The sequence below is a fragment of the Lissotriton helveticus genome, chromosome 9, assembly GCF_964261635.1.
Source record: "Lissotriton helveticus chromosome 9, aLisHel1.1, whole genome shotgun sequence".
NCBI lineage: Eukaryota > Metazoa > Chordata > Amphibia > Caudata > Salamandridae > Lissotriton > Lissotriton helveticus.
The window spans coordinates 648,230,097-648,256,341 of record NC_136070.1 but is presented as its reverse complement, the minus strand read 5'-3'; positions in this window follow the sequence as shown (position 1 = coordinate 648,256,341).

The following is a 26,245-nucleotide window of genomic DNA, read 5'->3' as shown; positions in this document are numbered from 1 at the left end:
ACTAAAAGAAATGCCTCCCCCAAGGGAAAATGCTGCAGTACTTTGCAGTAAATACAGTGCTGTGCAGAGCTCCATGTGAAAGTCGCACTGGTCCTGCAAGCCCCCACCACAGTCTTAAAGAGGACCTTAACAACGTTGCCAAATTATGAAAATGTTACACATAACAATGTGAAACCTTGGCAGCTATGTGTGCGCATTAACATAAACAAAAAACTGTCCACAAAGAAAAAACACAGGAAAGCAACAAGGGGGCAACCTCAATTCTCCCTCTCCCCCTCCTTATGTTGTAAAATGTTTAAGGCACGGCATCCACACTCTATTGGCACCCTCCAACACTTACTACAGATGTCATTAGACCGATATCGTGCACACTCAGAGGCACGAAGCAGGAAAAAGCAGCTGCACTACAGGTGCAGAAAAGGGGGTGGTGATGGACAGAGCATCTGAGTTAAACAGAACACTCATACCCAGTCAAAAGATCAGGGCTTGATCCATCACCGTTTTTTAGCTCACTACACCATCCCAGTTCAGAACCCGGCTATATGCAAATTAGTCTGACCCTGGCCCAGTGCATCATGGGAACAGGGCAGACCAAACTACCAAGCCAATTCTTTACTGGAAAGGAAACAAGCTTCCGGGGACCGGTTTCTGGCATTGCAGCCGTCTTCGGCCCGGCTACAGGTGCAGCAAGCAGCTGGCTCCGAAGATAATTTAACACTAAAGTTTAATGTGTGGGCATGCATATCTCTTGGATCTAGGGGCTGAACAAAGTCAAAAGCATGCCTCTCAAGTATCTGTGAAGTGATTAGCTTTGTGCATTTGTTTTCCCTTCATTTCTTTTAGGTGTGCATCCCGCCGCTGCACCTCTGCTCTCACCAGGATAGGTTCAAGCCAGGATACTTAAATAAACAAAAGGAGGCCTAATGGCCCCTTAACATCGACCTTTGTATTGACTCAGATGAAATCTGATAAGTCCTCTCCATGGCTGCACTCCGCCAGACTTGTCTTCGAGACCGATTTATTGGCATTTTTCCATTTTTACATATAAATGCAGACAAAGGAAAAATATTTTCCTTTGATCTTTATGATCTTTCGGATCTCTTCTGAAACTAGATTCAATAGCTCCTGATTGATCTTAACTTCAAGAAGCAGGGCAATGAGATCTGCCTCATTTGGGTAGCGGTTGAAAGGTCGGGGTCAAACATTATCCCTAAAAACCTCAGTTTTATCCATGTTCAATTTAAAAACGTTGTGGTCTATCCAATTGGCAATGCCTTTTAACCACTCTTTGAAATTGAGAAAGGGTGCTTGAGAATGTTCTCAAATCAAAAACACAAGTTGTGTGTCATCTGCATACAAAACAACATTCACTCCCCAGGTCTCAATAAGAGTGGCCAGAGGGACCAAGTAAAAAATGAAAAGCAGCAGACTAAGGCCCGAGCCCTGTGGCACCCCACAGACCAGAGGTTTGGGCGAAGGTGAAAATGGGTGAAGAAAGACCTACTGAGAACGACCTTACAAAAATATTGCATCTATGATAGCACAGGGCCCTGAAAGCCAAAAAGGCTTAATCTATTCAACAAGGTAGAATGTGCTACCATGTTGAATGCTGCTGACAGGTCTAGCATTATCACCATGGCGGATGCGCTGTCGTCCTGGACCTTCTCTGACGGTCTCAGACACCTCCAATCTCTGTGCTATAACCTGCGCGAAAGCCAGATTGAGTGTCGTGAAGCAGAAAATTAACTTACACAATGAAGACAGTTGGTGATAATCATGCTTTTCTAAGATCTTGGCAGGGGCAGGTGGCAATGAGATGAGCCTAAAATTGCTGAGTATCCCAGGGTCCGCGTTGGGCTTCTTTAACCGCAGCAGTAGCAGCAGCTGTTTCCATATAACGGGAAAAATTACAGATTTCAAAGATGGATTCCAGATACTGTTGAGAATAGAATTTACATTGCCGGTTTCACGTGTTGGCGACGGCTAGTGTGGTTTTTTGAAGTAGAACATCTCTAATAAAAGAAGATATGAAGAATTCACAACTCTTGGAATTTGTTCATTGATGTATTTATCTAAGCTCAGGATATAATCTTTGTGTGTTTCTAAATGTGGTTTTGTTTTACATTACCCAACTTGATTATTGTGGGGTGCCAGTAACCTTATCCTTTGAGCTGTTAACAAGATTGGTAAAATCTACATTTTGTCACACCTAGCGCAATTGACGCTCAGTCACCTCCCCTCTCTTTTCTCTGTGAATGTGAAAGGACCTCTATTGGTTTTCTGGCAATCCCACAGATTTATAGTGAATTCCATTCCTTATGAAAGTAGTGAACCTCGATGTGAAGCAACTGTCTGAGTTTTTAGGGGTGCTCTTGGATTGAAAAGGTATTTCCATGGATGTTCAGTTAGTGCCATTCTCTTCCAGGGGAGTGCTTCTGGGCAGTGGCGTAACTGAAAGGTGGTGCCGCTCGTAGAGGAGTGCTTGTTATTTTGCTTTTGGGAGCCACTGCCTGTGACCAGGGGAAGCGCCGGTGTGGAGAGACGCCGTACAGATTGGAAGTGCGGCTGTAAGGGAGTCGGGACTGCGAGGTCCGACAGGCTGTGCGTTCATCACCCAGCACACCTGCAGCCTCTTCCCGGGACTCCTCCTTCCATCACCGCCCTTTATTACTCCTCGCGGCCCCCGCTCCGCGGGTGCCGCTCGTAGAGGAGTGCTTGTTATTTTGCTTTTGGGAGCCACTGCCTGTGACCAGGGGAAGCGCCGGTGTGGAGAGACGCCGTACAGATTGGAAGTGCGGCTGTAAGGGAGTCGGGACTGCGAGGTCCGACAGGCTGTGCGTTCATCACCCAGCACACCTGCAGCCTCTTCCCGGGACTCCTCCTTCCATCACCGCCCTTTATTACTCCTCGCGGCCCCCGCTCCGCGGGTGCCGCTCGTAGAGGAGTGCTTGTTATTTTGCTTTTGGGAGCCACTGCCTGTGACCAGGGGAAGCGCCGGTGTGGAGAGACGCCGTACAGATTGGAAGTGCGGCTGTAAGGGAGTCGGGACTGCGAGGTCCGACAGGCTGTGCGTTCATCACCCAGCACACCTGCAGCCTCTTCCCGGGACTCCTCCTTCCATCACCGCCCTTTATTACTCCTCGCGGCCCCCGCTCCGCGGGTGCCGCTCGTAGAGGAGTGCTTGTTATTTTGCTTTTGGGAGCCACTGCCTGTGACCAGGGGAAGCGCCGGTGTGGAGAGACGCCGTACAGATTGGAAGTGCGGCTGTAAGGGAGTCGGGACTGCGAGGTCCGACAGGCTGTGCGTTCATCACCCAGCACACCTGCAGCCTCTTCCCGGGACTCCTCCTCCTAATCTCCTCTTGTCATTAAAACTGTTTCGGGCACGCGTGAGCGGAACGCGTGCGCGGGACCAATCCCGGGACAAAGCCCGGACTAAGGGCGGATCCTCTGAGATCCTCCGAGAGCCGATGAGACCGGACTGGGCAGGACCCGTTGTGTGCCAGGTACTGTTAACAGTTAGGCTTGCTTCTTGACTCTGCTAGCCTTGCGTTAAAAATGTCAACTGTGATCCCTGATCAAGTAGTGTCCGATAAACAGGGTGTACTGGTAAACAGGACCCTTGACGACTATTTTGCCAAACCTTCCGCTGATGTCTCCAGAGAATCTGTTTTGGCGGAAAGACGCGCGGATCGTCGCCGCTCAATTGAAAGCATAAAGTCTAGGTCTGTGTCATTGACCTCGTTTCCTGCATCCTGCTCCATTGATATCGACAATGAAGCAATAGTCAAAGAACCAAGCAATGATTTAGCCAGTGAACATTTGGACACGAGTGTGGTAGTGCTCACGTCACAAACGGCACCAAGAACGGAACCGAATGGCCTAGTATTAGCTTCTCAAAGCAGTAGTGAACGTACGGCGGGGGAAAATGTTTTGCCTAATGTGAAACAACTGTGTAATAGGGTGAAAAAAATCATACCCCAGCAAAAAATTTATGGCCCACCACCTACTAAGAAAAGGCGGAAAAGGGGGGATCCCATTCAATCGAAACTGAGCTGCTCCGAATTTGGGAAAAAGATTACTAATTGTTCTATCCCTCAAGCTGACATAGAGGGGTCTCCTGTTACACCTTCTCCCCAAACAAATTTGTTAGTAAATTTTGAGGGAAACGAGGATAATATGGATGTTAATGTGTTCCCTGATGTGTCTACTGAGGCTAAGGAACATGTTATATTACTAAACATAGAGAGTTTAGTTAAATCTTATTCTGCATCCATCCTGGAGAGGCTGATGGAAGTAGAGTGTAGGCTATGCAAAATTGAGCATGCATTGGGTGGTAAAGATGTTACTCATATAGATATACCAAATAAGGCACCAAATAAGGTATCTAGCTTATTAACTAAAAATGTACCATCAAACTTACCAGTACCAGCCCAACCACCCCTTACAATTCCTACTGTTATCCCTACCCCTCTCCCATCAACCTCTAGCTCTATGGGTATTACATCTATAGTACCTACAGTATCCACAGTACCTGCTCAATCTAACTCACCCAAATTACCCTCCTTAATGAACCAAAAAAAGCATGATCAACCCTTAAATAACACCGTAAATAAAACCACCGAGAATATCCCTAGTAAACTTCCTAAGAATCCAACTAGGGAGATGGGGGAAACCAGATATACGGGTGGGGAAGCCAGAAAGACACCGCTGACCGAACTCCCGCCAGAAGCAGTACCCTATGTGGTTGTTTTAACAGGAGTACCTGTCCTGGGACAAAATAAGAAAGAGGGTTTTACACAACTTAAGAACAAGATAATGCATTGGCTGAGTTCCTACAGGCCAATTACAAATGAAATAAACAGTGAGATTGTACATGTTCGTCGGCTACAATGGTTAGGGGGCAGACCGAAAGACATCAATGGTGATGTGGTAGTCGTGAATTTTAGGGATCCATCGGCTGTCCATTTTATTCTAAACTGGCAATCGGGTGGTCCAAAGAACACCATAATCCCTAAACCGCTAACATACTTCTACCCAAGATCGGTGGTATTTTCATCCCAGTACCACCCATCTCAAAACCATTTTCTCCAGTACCAACCATTACAACACATACATCAAAACCAACCAAGTAATTGTTTCATTACACAGAATAATAGTAGTAGTCAATACGCCAGGTACCCACTTACACCCCAGAATCCATGCAATTCATACTATGTCCCTCCTCCCCTGGCAGCACCAGATCCTTTGGGATGGAATTATGTATCAGAAAAATCGCGCAATTTTCAGAATAGAAGGATGGACCATCTAAAGCCTTTTACACCACTAGAAACCTTTAACAGGTTTGACATCTTCAGTGGTCTAGATGATTGCGACTGATGGTTGTTGACCAGGGGTGGTGAAGGGCTTGAAACATTGAGTATTGGTGATGGGGGTGTTGTTAACAATTCTGAAGTATTGACTAATTCTGTGTTTTTTCGTGTTGTGGACACTGAAAATTTACTAGCTGTATTGGATAATTCGGTGCCCCTGGGGTTGGATAAGATTGTTCCCCGTGAAGCAAATGCAACACATGATGTGAATATTGTAGAAGAACAGGTACCACTCACAACTACTTTATGTAACAAGAAATTATTTGAGGCTTTACCCTTGGAAATACAACCTGTGGTTCCTAATGGCCATGAATTAATGCTACGGGCTCCCATTGAGAGGTCCGTTGCCCCAGATTTGCCTGTTAAACTGGTCTGTTGGAACATTGCTGGAGTTGCGAAAAACCTGAGGGATCCAGAATGGGCAATCTTCATAGAGTCATTTGATCTTTGTTTACTTCAAGAAACATGGTCACTGGAGATGCCGCACAGGGTGGGCTACAAGACATACGGTATAGATGCAATACCATCCAATAGAGGTAGGCCGTCGGGGGGTCTCCTGCTGTGGGTGAAAATAACCTTAAGGGTGAAGATTGTGAAGATCGATTTGAACTCTGCCGACTTACTAGCTCTAAACATTACATTGGCAAATGGGAAGAACTTAATTCTAGTAAATGTTTATAATAGGCCTCTACCCTTATCAAGAGAATCCCCAACCATTTCAAATTTGGATTGCTTTTTGAGTGGTCTAGACCCCAGAGAAGATTTTGTTATCCTGGCAGGAGATTTTAATTGTAATTTTGAGCCAGTTGTGGGGCTTAGCGAAATCTTTGGAGAAGAGGACCAAGTGAATAATATTCCCACGCTTGAAAATGTTAAATCGGTTAAATGTTCAAAACAGGGTCTTCAAATGATTAGCCTATGCTCGGACCACACTCTTAGGGCCTGCAACGGACGGTTACCGTCCGATAGTTCCAGGAAACCAACTTTCACCAGGAATAACTACAAAAACAACCTAGATTTTGTGATCACCTCAATACCTCTCTGGATGTATCTTATTGATCTTGAAGTTGGGGAACGGTTTGAGAGTGACCATTTCCCCCTGATACTGACCCTGGATGCCCTATTGTTTAGTGATACAGCTCAGCAATTTCCAAATGAGGGCAATAGTGCTGATAATTCTGAGATCCATATTAGCAATAATAGAAGATCTCTGAAATGGCCGCTTATACTGGACAATAGCAACATCCTCAGCGAAATATATTTTCTTTTCGCTGAGATTCTCGGACCCCCCTTAGTGACAAAATCCGAGGAGGAATTTAGAGTGTCCTTCATGTCGTTACATCAGAAATTTTTTGCTGACCTAAGATTATTAGTAACTAAAATGCCAAAAAAAAACCAGCAAAAGACCCAGAACCTGTCCCATGGTAAACCATGGTATGACAGATCATGTAGGGAATCAAAGAGGGAAATGCTAATGGCAATAAAAACTAAATCACCAAGAACTGTCAGAAGAGCTAGGAATAAGTATAAGGCAATCCAAAGGGCTTCAAAGTCAAGATGGGATGAAGATAAATGGGCTGATTTGTTGCTAGCCGCCAGATCACGCGACAACGTGGCGTTCTGGAGGCTGGTCGCAAATGGTAATCAAGCAGGTAGGGTGGTGAAGGATGTTTTTTTGGATGAGAAAACCTGGGTCGATCATTTCACGAGTTTGTACAAAAAATATGATGATCCTCAAATGGACACGATTGTGGAGACCCACGATTATCGAACAGATCCTTTAATCTTTACCTTAGGGGAAACCGAGCTGGCAATATCCCAAATCAAATCAGGGAAAGCCCCTGGTCTGGACAAGATCCCGGGGGACCTATACAAGCATGACCTAGGAATATGGGCACCCTATATTAACTATCTGTGCAATACATTATCTTGCTCTTTAGAATTTCCAGAAAGCTGGAAGGGAGCGGAAATTGTCTTAATTTTTAAAAAAGGCGATAGGATGGACCCTAGTAACTATCGACCAATAAGCTTAATGGACATCCTACAGAAAATGTATTCACGGCACATTTTATTACGTGTGTGTGATTGGTTGGATGAAAATGAAATTTTAACTAAATACCAAGCTGGATTCAGATCAAAAGTCAGCACTATAGACCAAATTTTTAGATTTTGCTGCCTCTATTGGAAGTACGTAGAGATCAAAAGGTGCCACTTATATGTTGCCTTTGTTGATTTAAGGGCAGCGTTTGATCTGGTGCCCCGAAATCTCTTATGGAAAACCTTGAGCGCAGCTGGTATGCCAAACAACCTTGTTACTCAGATTAAAGAGTTGCATGAAGGGAATTTTGCTAGAATTAGATGGGGTCCAAATGGTGAGTTAACACAAAAAATACCCATCGAACGTGGAGTTCGTCAGGGCTGTGTCCTGGCTCCCACGCTTTTTTCATTGTTTGTAAATGATATTCCCTCTTTTTTAAAAGGTTGCAAAAATGACTCACCAAAGCTCAATGGCGAAAAGGTAACTTCCTTACTTTTTGCTGACGATACAATTTTGATATCCCAAACAAAAAATGGATTACAGTCCCTACTGGACACTTTTAATGATTATTGCAGTTCTAAGGGGTTGGAGATTAATGGAACGAAAACTAAATGTATGTCTCTAAACCCTATAAAACGGGAGAAAGGTTGTTTAACATTAAATGGAGCAAGGTTGGATTCAGTTCCCCATTTTTCTTATTTAGGGGTGACACTAGACTCCAAGTTCAATTGGAAAGCGCAAATGGACAAAAGTAAATTAATCTTTGCCCAGAATGTTAGACCAATCCTTAAAGAACACAGTCAAAGTACTAGTAAAGCAGTGTCCCCAGTTATGGAACTATTTAAATTCAAGGTTCAGTCATCAGCCCTTTACGGAGCTGAAATATGGGGCCCCGGAGCCAAAGATACCTTTAGAGTATCAGATAACAACTTTATGCGAAGTTTGGTGAGGGTCCCAAGAGGTACTCCACTTGTACCCTTGGAACTGGACCTGAATTTTAAAAGAACAGATCATCTAGTCCTGATTCGACCCCTAATGCTATGGGTTAGACTATGGCACGTCCCTGAACTCCAAGACTATAGAGACGGGTTAAAAGAAATTATTGCGCTTGACCCCCAAAGTGCTACCCCATGGCTAAGGCATGTTAAGACCTGGTTGAGTTGTATAGGATTAAGACATTTCTGGGAGAATCCCGAGCAACTACCCGATAATCCCAAATTAATTTTAAAAAGGGCATTCTGGACCTTTATAGGGAATAGAACAATAAGTAATTCAGCTAGTGGGACCATAATCTCAAAATTCTTAAGTTTTAAGGACGAACCCCTTTATGAAATTTTTATGGATGAAATAGAGCCCCCACTTGCCAAAACATTATTTTTAAAATTTAGGTATGGAAACCTTTTAATCAAAACAACTTTGGCACGTTGGGCTAGGAGTCGTGATACATCGTCTCAAACATTGGACGAAATTTGTCCCATGTGTGAACATGAACAGATTGAAAATGAACAGCATATCCTTTTCTTCTGCCCCTCGTATGTGCAGGCAAGGAAGAGATGGATCAAACCAATATGCCTCTTATTAGGCTTGAGGTCATGTTCACAGGCTCTGAGAATCCTAACTACTAATACGTCACAACAGATAATATTTAGTGTTAGTAGATTTCTACTTTCTATTTTTTATCAAAGGAAAAAGATGGGGCATCAATTGTAACTGATCTGAATTGTTGATCCAATGTAGTGGTCCATCCTATAACATATGAACGTACTGCTCCCTTATTATTGTTTTCAAATATGGATTGTACTTTTCTTTTAATGATTCTACTTTTTATCAATGTGTTTATGTATCAGTGTTTTAATGTAGAGATATGTTTTATTTGATGTAATGCAAGTAATGTGTGCACTGTTTTTCTTTTATGGCATATATGCCGAAATAAAGATTTTGAAATGAAATGAAATGAAAGGTGGTCCGACCCGGGTGGCACTCTTTTTGGGGGCGGTGGAGGTGAGCAAGTCCCCCACGAGAACCAGTTGTCTGTCAACCCCACTTCCCCCCCCCCCCCCACCCCGGAACAAATCGCCTGGCAACCATCGGCCTCCCCCTCCCACTGTTCCCTGCACCGGGCGGCAAACTCAGGGATCACCGCGGGTGGCAATGGGTCTAGCTACCCCAGTGCTTCTGGGCTCTGTATGAAGGGCATAAATCCATGTCTGCCAAGAGTGCCCTTTGTGTGCAGGGAGAGCCACAGGTTTGGAGAGTACAGTGAGGTCCCTTGGTTGTATGGAGGTCCCTGTGCATCCATGATGGGCCCTGAAGACACGCCCTTGGCTGTATGGAGAGCCTGATTGTATGGAGGGCCCTGCAGACGCTTTCAGACGTGTTCTGAATCGTGAGTGCGTGTCCTGTGGAGAGAGGTGCCCTTAGTGTGAAGGTGGAGCCCTGGGTGTTCTGGCAGCCTCTTGCACGTGCAGGGTTATCTGGATGACTGTGCAAGGCGTGTTCCTGACAGTGGAGGGATTGACACTGGTTGCGAAGTAAGTTTCTTCACTAGATCACACAACTCACTTAGAATTTCTGACACTGAAACTCTGGTCCGACTTGAACTTTCTATTGAAATGCACCAGACTGCAAACCAGGAAACCTGCAAGAGTTGACTGAAAATGAGGATGAAATATAGGACTGACCATTGGCCACTTGAGTTATAATTGCTACGCAGGAATTAGTCCACGCACACAGGGCGATGTCTACAGGATTCTACTGCATGTGCGTGGAGTGCCTGCCAGGGGTACAGGGCGAGTGCGCTTAATTTGAATAGAGAAAGGGGGATATTTATAAAGAAGTGGCGGAGTGAGGCATTAGCCGTCATGGCTTCACGCCTCACTCCGCCACTTCAGAAACGCAAGGCTGCACCATATTTAGAAGAATATGATGCAGCCTTGCGTTTCCCCCTGCGTTGGCGCTACACTTAGCAGTGTAGCGCCAACGCATACACCCTTGCACCAAAGTGCAAGGGTGTCTGTGTGCAGGGGAAGATTTTTTATGTCCAGAAAGGTACCCCTTCCTGCACATAAATAATCTTGACATGTCATTTTGTCACTTCCATGTGTGCTGCTTAATGCAGCACACATGGAAGTTAAAAGATTTCATTTTTTTTAAAGACTGTTTATGTGCAGGAAGGGTCACCTTCCTACACATAAACAATCCAAAGCGTTTCGTTTTGTAAAAAGAGGATAAATAAAGCATTTCTCCTCGTTTCCCCAAGTTAAGACCAGGTTTTCCTGGTCTAAATTTTGGTGCTGGCTCCTATTTACGCCACCCTTGTAAATAGGGGACAGCGTCCAAATCAATGGGTGTAGGGGTGGGCGTTCCACCTCAACACACACAGCCCACCCCTTCACGCCAGTGGCGTAACACAGGCCGCTGCAGCCCCTGCAGAGCGGGGGCCCCAATCTGCAGGGGTCCCCCTTAGCACAGTACTCTGGCCGGAGTGCCCCTGATTGAGTCCGGAGGGGGCCCCTATAGGGGGGCCCCCTCACGTTTCGTTACGCCAGTGCTTCACGCTAAGCATAGCATGAAAGGGGGCCTTATTTACAAGGCTCCGCTAAGCCACGTTAAGTGGCTTAACGCTGCCTTGTAAATAAGGCGAAGCCCCAATGAACACGGACACGTCACAAAAAGTGACGTTCCCATGGCGATAGGGGCTTGTAAATATGCCCCAGAGTCTCGTGCTTGTTCAGTTAGCTCCTGCTTGTGCAGGGGGCACCCGTGAAGTGCAAGAACCAAGAAGAGTGTATACGGCGCATGGAGCTGCAGCTCCGTGAGTGTGCAGCGAGAGCCAGTGAAACCAGGGCGCGTGCAAGGAGGCTACTGATATTTCCGGTATTGCTGCATTCTTGAAATGCTCGTCCCGCCCTGCAAGGGAGAGCCTCGGGCGCCAGGCCAGGCTCTGCTCAATTCCCCTCACAACAATTCTTCGCTTCACTCGCCCGTCCCAATCCCTCTGTGGCCCCGAGGCCTGCGCCTTCTTTCTGTTCCTAACAACCGCTCTCATTCCTAGTTTTCTTTTTTAGATTTCCGACTTTACCCCTGTCCCTGTTGCTTCCTGTGTTTACTCCCTGTTTTCGGAGTCTAGTCACTTTAGTTTCTAGTCTAGTTACTTTTCTGTTGTTTGACAGACTATGAGACCGCCTACTTTTACTCTGAGATCTCACACTTTATTTCATTTATTGTATGGGATGTGGTCGTTCTAGGTGCCTCTGGTAAATAGTCTACATTGCAAAGGGTTTGAAGGAAAAGGTAAATAACACGATTTAACTTCAATGTGTAGGTAAAGCACGGCCATGGAAACTTCCTAACTGACACAGCCAAAGATCGCACAGTTTATGTCCATATCTCGCATCAGTGTTAGCAACGACGGTATCAAATGTTAAGCCAACAAAGTGAATTAGCATTCAATGTAATTGATTGTAGCTATAACTCTGCTGCCATCTAGTGGTAGACTGTGAGAAAGCACTTCACAACAGACAATAGCTTAACTTCCCTACTCGCCTCTCAGGTGCTGATCTTTCCCGCCCCAGCGTTGAGCATTTTTTTCTTATTAAGGCACTTCACGATTAAACCTTCATGACCTTAATCCACAAATGGTAGTCAGTCCCATTTGCAGTCTTCCCCTAACATATTGGGGATCCTAAAGATAACACGGTTTGTGGATTCTCATTAGATAACCGAGAAATTAGCCAACATAAGAAACGTTATTTAGAAAAAGTGGTGCGCAAGAAAGCAGATAAAAAAATTTGATGAAAAAGAAATTCCTATGCTAAAAATCACCCTCTTCCTAGCTTTCAAGAACTAAGAGTTATTAAAAAAATCATCTTTTAACCATCCTTATTCCATTTTGTAAGTGGTAGTGCATTTTTCCTAGTGGAGACAAGAGTGAAAACCATTGGTGAACTCAGAAAAATATACATTTCTCAAAATGAGACAAATTTCCTAATGACACAAGGCTTCATCAGTGCACTTTGCTCTCAATTTATCCAAATGAACAAATTATTGAAAGCAAACAAAATGTAAACAATTAGAAAAAAACAGAAATGTCTGACGTTTTCATCAGTAATTTTTTGCCCAATGCCCAGTTTACAAACGTAATATACCATTAAATTCATCACACGCAGACATATATCGTTTTTGTTGGTTATTCAGACGGTACTCAGAGCCAACAACCAAGCTGTATTTTATAATGATTTTTCATTGTGTACCGACTATGCTTCAATTCATATCGTAAAATCTAATGAATGGAAAATGGGTATGAAGGAAACCTTGTATTGTTGAAATGTACCCAAAATACTGGATTAAAGACTAGTGGTGATTTGTACGATGCTAAATTTGGGCTTACCTATATTATTATGTGATTCAGATTGCGCTATGCAAAATGTGTTTTTTCTTGCACACAGGCTTACATTTTGAAGCCAAAATGTAATCGTTGATAAAAAATGTTCACCTATTCTGTATTCCCAAATGTCTCAATAAAATAGTTACCCAGGTTGTGTGGGCAAGCAGCAGTAAAAGTCACAAAATGCAACATGAAAGGATCAAATTTCTGCTACGACAATAGATCCACTTGTGCGATGTGGGTAGCAATGGTATTCAGATAGAAACTCCGGGAGAACCCACTAAACAAAGACATTTCTGAAATCTCGACATCCAAGGGAGTCCAGTGTGGTATGACCTATATAGATCCTAAAAGGTTTTGTTACTGAGAATGCCCTCCAAACCTCAGACTAAGGATAAAATCACATATTTTCTTCACATTTCTGTGAAAGAAGGTTCTGAAATCCACGGAGACCCCGGTCTCTATGCGTTCCCACATTTCTCTCCCAAAAAATAATCCCTCCTTAATTTGTCTGTGCCTAGTGCCAGGGCCAGGAAAGGCCTTAAAGGGCAGCATGGAGGTATCACATTTTTGCCATCAAAATAGATCCATTTTGGAGATGTGGGTAGCTGTACAATTTGAGCCCAGGCTCAGCTACCACACAGGGAAACCTACTAAACCCAGACTTTCTAAAATTATATGTACTAAAGTGCCCCTTTCTGACATGGTCACCCCCATTTGTTACCTGGTATTTCATGTGATTTCAACAGTAAGTGCACTAGGTTCTTGCTAACCAGGTCCCAAGTGCCAGATCTCTTTCCCAAAATGGAACAATTGTTTTCTCAATTGGCAATACCTTTAGTACTCTGGGTACAAGGTACCCCATAGTACCTAGGGCAAGGAGGCTAAGGAGGGTCCTCAAAGGCTGCAGAGCATCTTACGCCACCCTAAAAGACCCCTCACCAAACACATATAGACTGCTACTACAGGCTGCGTATCTTGACAAAAGTGAATACATGACATGGCACACATCCCTGTGTGCCATGCCTGCAGACACTGCGTGCAGTATAGGTCTGTCACTCCTATTGCAGGCTTTACAGTCAAAGGCAGGGTGCACTGTACTACATGTGGGGACCTATCTGCATGAGCAGATATGACCCTGTGTTAGTCAGCTCTATTGCTGCCAGTACAAGTGAAGGGGGAAGCCATTTTGAGTAAATGTGCATGACACTGGTGAAAATGAGTTCCCCAGCTACATGATGGCTTTACTGAAAATATGTATGTTTGGTATCAAACATCTCGTATTCATAAACACACACTGATGCCAATGTTGGATTTTTTGATACATGCACACACAGGGCACCTTTGAGGTTTTCGCCAGCTTGCCACCAGAGACAAGTTTCTGCCACCCAAGGGTGAGGGCTTTTGCTCTCAGGAGGCCAGAAACCAAACCAAGCCTGCTTGGGCAGAGGGTGCTCACACCCCCTCCCAAAGGAGGACCTGCAGATTTGGATTCTAAGGCAGGGAGCTTCAAAGAGCCCACCACCTTTGGTTTGTGAATCTGGCTTCTCTCACTGGAGAAAAAGCTGACCAGTTTGTCCAGGGCTCTTTGGCACATGGACAGGTGGAAAATGTAGCTAGTCAGATAGGCGTATCCACCCTCAAGCCAGTACCACCCTAAGGTGAGCTACCTAAAGTGGAGGTGACTTTTCTGAATTAACCATCTTGGTGATGGTAAATTTACGATTACTGGGACAGGGTTATTCCCACTTCCCAGAGGAAATGGTCATATAGGGGGCACAGTGACCCCAAGGGAAGGTGCCCCATTGGCTACTACTCTGCACTCCCCTGCACCTGAGCCCCTCAGCCCATGTCAAAGTGGGCCAGCAGTGTTAGCGTGGTCCGTAAGCCCTCAAGAGACTGAGTCCACTTTCGGTCCACCCCGTGAACTCCCCAAAGTTGCCTGCAACCTCTGTTTGCAGGCTCCATCATCCGTGAGTGCTCCTGAATGAAGAATCCCGACACCCCAAAGACCCTGTGGAGACGAGGACCACCAGTGTCTCCACATCCCCAAGCATCGCAAGTCTGGAACCTTCATGTTGGTTCAACCTGACTGACCTCCCAGTCAAAACTTGCAGCCTCTTTTCACGAAGACCGATCCCCATTGCCTAATCTTGGGCACCCGACGCTGTATTGCACTACTGAACTCAGACACCCTAGTACCACTGGAGTTGACCTGCTGGCGCAACCTTGGATGTTGCCCAATACTCACTTGAAGTCCAGGAGATTGGTCTTGTAAGTTGCTGTACGGTATCTGAATGCTGTACTTGGTTTTCCTCCCATGAGATAACATTGCAGCTTCAGAAAAGTGCACTGTGTCGACTTTTTAAACGCAAAAGTATTTCTCTTGAAAATCTTACTTACCTGATCGTATTGATTCTGGTTCCTAAAACATATATAAAGATATGTCTGATAAATTGGTGTGGATCTCCTTATTGAGTTGTATGTATCATTTATTGACTATGTATTTGCAGATGTCTAACACTCCTCTCTAATAAGCCTAAGGCTGCTTGACCCCACTTCCCCTAGAAGAGAACCATGGGATTGCTAGAGCAACCCCTGTCCACTCATAAGGGTACCCTTGGATTCTTTTCACGATATACCTTACTTTGGTATATCATATAAAGAGCCAGCTTCCTACATTAAACACACAGGGGAGTCTGCGATGGTGTGCAGTGCCAGACTGGCCGTACCGGGCACTGGCATTTCCAAGGTGGGCCGCCAGGGTGGGAGCCAGTTTTGGATCCCTTGGTGGGGTGGGGGGCACTTTTGTTACGGGGCCGAGTTTGCAGCATAGCTGCAATATCGACACCCAGTAACAAAAGCAGCTCAGTATTTTTCATACGCACCTCCCCCCAACCCCCAACCTCCCCGCAGACGGTCCAAATGAATTGCCAGGGCCGGTTTGCATTCCCAGTCTGGCCCTGGTGGTATGATTTGCAGGGGTCCCATTACATTTTCTTACCTAGAATTCTCTGCAAACCTCAAACTTTGGCCAAAATTATGCATTTTCTTCATATTTCTGTGAGGGACTTTTCCAGAATCTGTGGGGATCCACATAATTTATACCACCCAGCATTTCCACACTTCTTTGAAAACAAAGATGCCCCACTTGTGTGACTGGGCGTAGCTTCCATGACAGGAAAGGCCTCAAAATGCAACATGGAGACATCATGTTTTCACCATTAAATTCAACCTATTTTTGCAATGAGAGTAACAACAGTATTTGAGCCCCGCCCCGGCTACCATCCAAGGAGCCCTACTAAACTCAGACATTTCTGGCAACTGGACACCATGGGTAGTCCAGGGTGGAGTAACTTGTGTGGATCCCACTGCATTTTTCTTACCCAGAATGCAATGCAAACAGCAACGTTTGGCTAAGAACACACATTTTCCTCACATTGCTGTGAGCAAAAGTTCCAGATTCTGTGGGATCCACAACATTTCTACCACCCACTGTTCTCACACAAACTGCTCCAATATAACAAATACCCCACTTATGTGGCAGGACCTAGTACCCACAATTGGAATTAAGGAAACGAGGCACCATTCAAAGACCATACTTGCTTCATATGCTCCCTGTTTTCATCCAATATCTAGTGGGTGGACCCTGCTTGGGGATCACTGACCGGGGGAGAGGTCTTCCCAATCAGGGATCCACTTGAGAGAGGTGCAGCAGGAAAGGAGACATTGACCCACACATATTGGTGCTATGGGGCCCACCAAGTACCAATCATAGTTAATTTCACTTTGTTAACTGTTAGTTCTGTGTGCTTTGCAATGCACATTAATAGGCCTATTTTGTTTTGCCAAGCTTTTTGCAAAACTTTATTGATTGGGAAGCTGCCAGATTTTCACCAATCTAAAAAAACACATTGGCTAAGGGCAAAACACTTTTAGTATAAGTGGGTTGGAGAAAATGTTAAGGACACTACTGCAGACAAATGGATGAAGCATCTTGCCTTTTTGAAAGAGGGCAAGAAGGAAGGCAAGAAAAAAGACAAGAAGGCTAGAAAGAAAGCAAGAATTTAGAAAGCATGAAAGAAAGCAAGAAAGCATTAAAAAAGCAAAAAAGAATGAAAGAAAGGATAGAAAGATGGAAATACGGAAAGAAAGAAAGAATGGAAAGAGGGAAAGAAAAGAATGGAAAGAAAAGAAAGGAAAGAAAGAAAGAGGAAAATAAGAGGGAAAGAAAAAAGAAACAAGGTAAGAAAAAAAAAACTGTTGGTCTTGGCCCTTTCTGCAGGGTCATCCCTGAGCATTTTGCCTTCCTCCAATATTCTCTCTGACCTGTTTTTGTTGGTTTAATGACTCTGGGCACTTTACCACTGCTGACCAGTGCTAACGTGCATATGCTCTCCCTACTGTAAAATGTATACATTAATTGAATTCCATGACTGGCTTATTTGGTTACTGTCAGACCCCAGTAAAGTGCACCAGGAGTGCCAGGACTTGTAGATCCAAATGCTGCTAGTGGGCCTGCAGCACTGGTTGTGCCACCCACAGGAGCAGCCTTGTAAAATGTGTCTAAGGTTTGCCATTGCAGAACCTGCGTGCAGTCTGGTACTGTCATGCTGACTGGGCAAGGGCACCCCCTTGCCAGTCCCTAAACCTTCCCTTAACTTCATATTAGTCACCCCTATGGTAGGCCCAAGGGCAGGGTGCATTGTAAGTATAAGGTAGGACAAGCCCTGATGTGTGTGGCATGTCCTAATAGTGAATTACAGCCATTTTCGTTTTTCACTATTGTAAGGCTACCTGTTCTCATAGGCCAGAATGGGCTGCTGGAATGATTACACTCTATTATCCTAGCAGGCTCAGGGAACATGGTAGAAATTCGAGTTTGATATGCCTGAACTCAGAATAATAAAATACATATTTTAGTAAAGTGTATTTTAATGTTCTGTGTTTGCAAATACCACTTTTAGAAAGTTAGTATTTGCTTGCCTAACCATTTCAGCCCGCCTCTGCTCTGATGTGTATCTGCTGTCTGGTTTCTGTGTGTGACAGGGCTGGGGAATTCCAGGAGACAGGCTGGAGCTGACAGGTGGTGAATAGAGAGATTACACCAGGATGGGTGGAGGGAGTGCCCCTTGACTCTGAATAGGGCTGTGCTCTGCCACCTCAATGCTGGCTCCGCCCCCTGGGGAGTGTCTGATGTCTCTTCCCTGCACCTTGTGAAGAGAGAGGGGGAGACTTTCAACAGAGTTCTCCTGGACTGTACTTGTCACCACAATGCTGGCTCCACCTCCTGCGAAGAGTCTTATGTCCCTGCCCCGCTCACTGAAAGAAAAGCCAGAGCTGCCCAAAACAAAGTGCACAGGAACTGGACTGGATTAGGCAAAGGCCCCCCTGGCCTGAAAGAACAAAGGATTTTGTGTATAAAAGTAGGAGCCCTGCTCCTAAGAAATCAGATCCTGTTTGGGCCAAGAAGAAACTCTGCCCGAAGAGAAGGACCTGGGAAAGCTGCATGAAGGACTACTGTCTCTGATCTGGGAGACTGGCCTGTGGTGGGTGCCTTGCTGCAAGAAGGAGAGGAAAAGACTGAGAAAGACTTTTGAATCTACTTGTGCATTCCTAAAGAAACGATCTCCAAGGGCTTGGAAGCGAGCTTGCCCCCTGAACTGAGCCCCAGAACCATTGGGCTCTTATCCTGCCTTTGCTGTCTGCTGCTGGTCTGCTGCCTTCCTCCCTCGCTGGAGCCGTGATTCCCAGTGCGCCTCGCCCCCTCCTTGGGCCGTGACGCTTGTGCCTGGCCGCCCCCGCCTCGTGTGAGCCCTGCTCGAGTTAGAGCCGCTCATCGTACGCCTCGCTGTGTCGCCCGCACTCAGTCACCTCGCCCGCTTCGCATCGCACTGCGCACATCTCACCCCTCCCGCCGGAATCCGACCCGAGTGCTGTTTAAAGCCCCGGACGGCCCGTTCGTACGAGACGTACCAGGCCGCCCCGCTTCGCACTCCGAAGTCCCGAGGGCTGCGCCGCACGCTGCGAGCCTCCCGCACGTCCTGTACTGGAAGCCCCGTGCCGCGCCTGTCCACCTTGCAACCCAGCTCCCCCGCAGACCCGAAGGTACGGCTTGAATGCCGCAACGCCCTCAGCGTCCCAGAGGATCCACCTCGTCCGCCTCATTGCCCCATTGCCCCCGCTCTCCGCATCGTCCCCAGGACGCCGCTTCAGCCGGGATCACCGCATCAAGAGGCCGACCTGCGCCCCGTCCTCCGCCACATCCGGTGTGCCCGTTTAAGCTGGACTTCTCTCCTTACAAAGTACTGTGCCCCAGTTCGTGCCCCCTGTGCGCACGCCATGGACCCAGAAGTCTGCAACGCCCGGATAGTACCAGTTGGTCTGGTGGGTACAGTGCGAGGAGTCGGACAAGAGTGCGCCACGCGCACAACTAAAAGAACTACGCAATTATTTAAAGAACGCTTTGCCTAGACAATCTTGTGGCTCATGTTGAAAAACGTTATTATGGTCTTGTAATAAGTCTGCTTAAAGAATTCATATAAAATACCTATTTTTTTTACATATAACTCCGCCTGGTGTCCATTTATGGTATTCATAGGTTACTGTATGTGATCATAAATGCTTAACTACTAACGCCCTGAAGTTTAGCCTTGTCTGCTCGCGCCACACTACCTAGAGGGTGAGCAGGGGTTATTTTTAGGAGTAAGTCCCTTGCCCTGACTAGGGGAGAGGGTCCCTGTTTGTCACAAGTGCATACCTATGCCAACCAGAGACCCCCAATTCTAACACAAACAAAAAAACAAATAAAGAAACAAACAAACAAAGCAGGCAGGAAGTAATTAAAGAAAGAAAGAAAGAATAGAAATGAAAGAAGGAAGGAAAGAAAGCAAGGAAGCATGTAAGAAGGCAGGAAAGAAACAAGGAAGCAAGAATGGAAAGAAAAAGAAAATAAAGAAATGTGGAAATAAGGAAGGAAACATGAAAAGAAAAAGGAAAGAAAGAAGGAAGGAAAGAAAATGAGTACCAATGAAAGAAAGAAGGATCAATAAAGAATGAAAAAAGGATAGAAAGACAGAAATATGGAAGGAAAGAAATAAAGAAAGAAAAAAGGAGAGAAGGAAGGAAAGAAAGAAGGAAAGAAAGATAGGAAATAGGAAGGAAACGAGGAAAGATGGAAAGAAAAAGGGAAGAACGAAGGGAAAGGTAGAAAGAAAGTAGGAAAGATGGAAACATAAGAAGGAAAAGTGGAAAGAAAAAGAATAAGAAAGACAGAAAGAAAGAAAAAAGGAAGGAAAAGAAAAGAAAGCAGAAAAGAAATAAGGAAAGCAAGCAGGATAGAAGGAAAAAACAATAAAGAAAGAAAGAAGGAATGAAAGAAAGCAAGAAAGATGGAAAGAAAGAAAAAAAGGAAAGAAAGAAAGAAAGAAAGAAAGAACAAAAGCAGGAAATAAGGAATAAAGGAAAAAAGAAAGAATGAACGAGAGAAGATAAATGAACAGAAAGGAGGCAAGAAGAGAACATAGAAAGAAAGCAAGAAAGAAGGAAAGTAATAAAGAAGGAAACACATTTTTAAAAAGTGTTACAAGTGCCCAAAATAAACATGAAAAAGGCTGATTTTCTTCCTGGGCAAAGTTTCTATCAATCAATCAATCAACTCGGATTTGTAGAGTGCGGCTAATCACCCATGAGGTTATCCCCGTGCAAGTTTACTAAAGATCCATTGAAGTTTAGTGCAGAATAAACATGTTCTGAAGAATTGTCCACTTTTCAATACACATGTATAATTTCAAAGCTTACGGGTTTGGCACTGAAGGGAACTACCTTGTGTTCAGATGTTCTCATTGTGAAGGAGCAAAATACTGTTATTCAAAGTGAAGTTAACCAGTGCCTAAAGTAGGCTGACCCATTGGTCTATGCTGTATGCTGTAGTGGGTGGAAGCAAAATGGGAACAACACAGCAACAAACCAATGGATGAAGAGAGGTGGCTGGAAGCCCCTGTGAGTAAATATATTATACATATAATTTTAGTAATATCAAAACATCTTGGCTAATGCCAGACCTATAAAAATAGCAAACATGGGACGCAAAACATGCTTTTCCTTTGCTGCCCAACTTTGTTTTTGTAAAATGAAAATTCTTGTGGTGTACCAGAAGGACTTATTTGAGCACTGCGGTGGACAACTTGTTGGCATCCACTGCACTGCTGAGGCATTGCGATGGACTTGAACCAGTTGTTAAGCGGATAATATAAATCATTGGTAATGATATAGGGTGGTGGGCTTGAGTACCGACACCATGAGGATATTTTTTTCTAACAGTGAATGGCATTGTGTTATAGCCCATGATAGATGCTGTAATACAGTGATCTACATCCAGTCATAGTTAGGTCCCATTTGTTCTTCTTAGATAAAAAGATTGCTGGTAACCAGTCTTCACAAGGCACACAAAACGATCTCTCTCCGGACTTTATACTGTATGACAGCATTTATCGTAACTATTACCAATGGCAGAGTGATTGATCTACTACTATGTAAAGCACACAGGCAGGGGCGTTGCTTAATAAATAATGTTAGGGGTTTGAATCTGAGATTTCCCAACAAGCAACGTGGTGTACCCATCTAAAAAGAATAGGACGCGTGGTGCCATTGAACTGCGGTAAATGGACTGGACTAGGGACACTAGTTTTGAGAAATTTGGAAAAGTAAGACTGGTTGGACAATGGCCTAAGCAAGACAGTAAGGACTATGCTGTCCAATCTAATCTGGATTCTCCACATAGCAATGTAGGGCACGAAAGGCCAAGGCAAGCAGGCCTAGCACCAGCTTAGATCTGGGATCAGATGACCAGGCTTAGGGAAGGCTGTGAAATGAATGCACATAACCAGTAGCTTGTAATGTTATGTTATGTTATATTGATTTGTATAGCACTCTAATCAGCAAGAGGGTATCCAGGCGCTTCTGGAGGTGTGTTGGTTTGTGGTCCCCAAGGTGCTTATATGAAGAGCCAGGTCTTCAGCTTCATAAGAAAGTGTTTTTAATGTGTAGAGCCTCCCAGGACTGGCAGACGCGTTTCGGTACTACGCCTTTATCTGGGCCTAAATCCATTCTTTATTGAAACAGGAATGGCATGGGTAGCAAAACAACTATGGATTTAGGCCCAGATCTTTGTACTGGGGTGAATGTATGGCATTGTTCTGCATTCTGTCCATCAATTGTCTCTTTGCATTTATCACCCAGAGTGGGACGGGTATGCCCAGACGTAGGTCCCGTGCTCTCCATGCCCCTGGAGTCAATCTATCCTGGCTGATGAGGGATGAAACCCTGAAACCGGTCCTAGGATTCTTGTTTTCAGTCCAGGGAGAACCTGGCCTGGCAGTTCGGGCTGGACTGTTCCCATTGGGTCGACTGATTTGCATATGGCTGGGTTCAAACTGGAATGGCACGGGGAGCAAAAAAACAATGGATTTAGGCCCAGATCTCAGTGGGAGAATTATGGTCCTAAACGCAGCATGGACTGGGTGAAGTTAAGAACCACCATAATCAATTTTACATTTGCTTAAGCCACTAATGGTTGAGCAGGATTATATATCAAAGTGCAAACTCCAGGAAAGAGATTTAGTAAAACTCCTCCCCAGATGATTATATTGTAACACTTTCTCAACTGGCGCATTCCCAATAACCCATCCCTTCCCCACTTTCTTTTTGCCAAATGCCATAATTTTAGTCTTAACAAAATTCACTACTAAATCATTTTTTTTCTCAATAGTATCCTCCAGTTTCCTTTTGAGGCCAATCGGAGTAACATCTAAAATTATCAAATCATCCACATAAAGGAGACCAGGGATGTGGAGTCTCCTATGTTTGGTGAAAATGATAGTGTAGGCTGTAAAAGTTTGGGTAGATCTGCTAAATACAACGCGAAGAGTGTAGGAGCCAACAGTGGCAGCTCCTCCGCTAAGGTGTTGACCCACTGAGAAGGACAAAAAGGTAAAAATAAAATGATAATACCTCACTATTATAATCATTTTATTTTTATGTCCTTGCTCAGTTGGGGCGGGGCAGGCTGCTCTGCTCACAGAGCAGGGCAGGGCAGGGCAGGGGAGGAGTGGTTTGCCCACTCCTAGTGCACATGATGGCTTGGCCGGCACTCTCAGGTCGATTAAACCGCAATGCTCACTTTGTAAGTTCTCCATGAAAGCAGGGTTACAGCCTGCATGAAGGACATGCCCAGACTCCCATTCTCTGGCTGAGCGCCGATCCACAGCGCTCAGACCAATCAAAATGCCGTGTTGCAGTGTTGTGATTGCTTATCGGGAGGCTGGGAGCCGTATGCTTCCTGCTTCCTGCCCTGTGTGTTTCCTGCCCTGTGTCTGCAAAAGCACCTTCTGGTGCACTGCTGGTTGTGGTATGAAGTCCTCTTGGATGTTGAGGGTTCTTAGGGGCCCAGAAACCCTCCTGTTACCTCTAGTCCAACACAGCTGGATTCCTGAGAGCTGGTTGGATGCCCGCACATTTTCTCCACCGCTCTGCAAACGTGACTATTAGTTAAAATATAATATAAATTCACTGAAAAAACCAAAGGTAACAGGGATGTTATAGCTAGGGAAAAAAATAAAAATCCTTAGAAATTCACTTAAAAAACCAAAGGTTACAGGGTCATTATAGTTAGGAATAGAATTAAAAAGCCTTAGAAATTCACTGAAAAAAACCTATTGTTACACGGACATTATAGTTAGGCTCAGATTTCACTTGTTCAAAAACAGTGAAATTCAGCAGTTATAGTTACCTGAGCTAGCTATAACTTACGCCCCTGCAAAGCGCTGCTTATGATCTCGCATATTACATCATTCAGACATGATCAGGGACATCACTGATGACATCTCAAATGGCATCACTGATATCATCCACAGAACAATACACACACCCACTCACACCCCCATACAACCTCTCATATGCTCACTCATACACCCACACAACCACTTCCATACCCGTTTACAGACCCATACCAGTACTCACACACCCACTCACTGCTCCATAGAGCCACTCACATACTCACTCACTCATTCTGCCACTCACACAACGATTTACTCACCCATACAGCTACTCATACAACCAGTCACTCACATAGCCACACACTCAGCCATACAGCTACTCACACACCCACTTATTCCCCTACACAGTCACTCACACACCCACTCCCTCACCCATACAGCCTCTCAACACAGCCACTGACTCAACCATACAATTACTCACACATCCATACAATCACTTACATACCCATTCACACATTCATAGAAGCACTCACACATCCGTTCACTCGCCCATACAGCCATTCACACACTCACTCTACAATACAGCCACTCACACACCAACACACTTGACCAAACACCCACTCAAGCAGCCACTCACTCACCCATACAGCCCCTCACACACCCAGTCATTCACTCATACAGCCATTCAAACATCGACTCACCCATACAGTCACTACTTTCATGCCACTTACCTACCTATTGAGCCACTCACACTGCTGCTCACTCACCTATACAACCACTGACACACTCACTCACTCACCAATACAGCTACTCACACAGCTTCTCAGTTACCCACACACCTACCCACACACCCACTTATACACCCATGCAGCCACTCACACACCCATACACATAAGGATACATAGTCACACAACCACTCACATGTTATATGTCCGAATCAGTTTCACTAAGTAGTAGTGTACCTAGTATACTAATTTACCTTCTGCAGTAGGTTAGTATATACATTTCAATCAACCAATCAGGGGCTTGTAAAGTGCTGCTACTCACTAGTGAGGGTCTCAATGTGCTGGGTGGGGTGGCTGCTGGGCCCTCTGGGTGTAGGATAATTCGAAGAGCCAGGTCTTGAGGTCCTTCTTGAACTGGGACAGCAACGTGAATTGTCTGAGGTGGAGGGGCAGGGTGTTCCAAGTCTTGGCGGCAAGGTAGGAGTAAGAACTTTTTGGTCTTGTGGATCCTGGGGACGGAGGTTAGGGCGAATTGGGTGGAGCGTGGAATGCGAGTCAGTGGTTCAGGTATGCTGGTCCTTTGTCATGAAGAGTTTTGTAGTCATGTATGAGGAGCTTGAAGGTGATTCTCTTGTTGACTGGGAGCCAGTCGAGTTGTTGGAGGAATTGCATCATGAGGCTGCAGCAGGGGATGTTGAGAACTATTCTGGCTGCGGTGTTTTGGACGTTCTGTAGTTTCTTGAGCTGTTTCTAGGTGGCACAGGCGTAGACTGCATTGCCGTAGTCGAGTCTGCTGGTGATGAGTGTGGGTGACCGTCTTTCTAAATTCTGTGGGGATCCATCTGAATGTCTTACGGAGTAGGCGGAGTGGGTAGAAGCAGGCTGAGGAAACAGTGTTAATTTGGCGGTTCTTTGTGAGTGAAGATTCCAGTATGATGCCAAGGTTGTATGTGTGGTCCGTCATGGTGGGGAGGACCCAGAGCGGCTGGCCACCAGGAGTCATCCCAGGCTGATGGGGTGGTTCCCAGGATGAGTTATTTGGTCTTGTCTGAGTTGAGCTTGAGGCAGCTATCTTTCATCCAGGTGGTAATGGCCTTCATTCCACTGTTGGTAAGGGAGAGGATCAGCTGGGTGTTGTCAGCATAAGAGACAATGTTGAGTCTGTGGCTTCTAAAAATGGCTGCGAGGGGGGCCATGTAGACGTTGAAGAGGAATACTGGGGTACTCCACAGCTGATCTCTGAGTGTTCTGAGAGGAATGGGGGTAGTTTGACTTGCTGAGTCTGGCCGGTGAGGAAGAGGTGGATCCAGTCCAGTGCCTTGTCATGGATGATAGTGTCGTAGAGTCTCGTGATTAGGGTGCGGTGGGAGACAGTGTCGAAGGTGGCCAGGAGGTCCAGATGGATGAGGGCTGCAGTCTCAGCCCGGTTGAGGAGGGAGCGGATGTCTTCAGTTGTGATGATGAGCGTGGTCTCCGTGTTGTGGTTTCTTCGGAAACTGGATTGGGAGGTGTCCAGGATGTGGTTCACTTATATGAACATGGAGAGTTGGGTGTTGATGGCCTTCTCCATGACCTTGGCTGGGATGGGGAGGAGGGAGATGGGTCTGAAGTTCTTGAGGTCAGTCAGTCTGACAACTTCTTCAGCAGGGAGTTGATCTCAGCGTGTTTCCAGTCATCAGGAAGGTTGCGATTTCGATAGAGCAGTTGATTGTGCGACGAAGCTGGGGGCGAATGCGGCAGCTGCCTTGAGGAAGATGTGGTACAGGCAAGGATCCAACGGGGCTCCTGAGTGAATGCTCTTCATGGTCTTGAGTATGTCCTATATTGTGAGCAGGGTTCAGCAGAGCACTGTCTGTTGGGGTGCAGCGTGGTTGCGAGCGGTGGTGTCGGGCATAGTGGCAGGGTCTAGGGCGTCGAAGGTGTCGTAGATCTGCCTGATTTTGTGGTGGA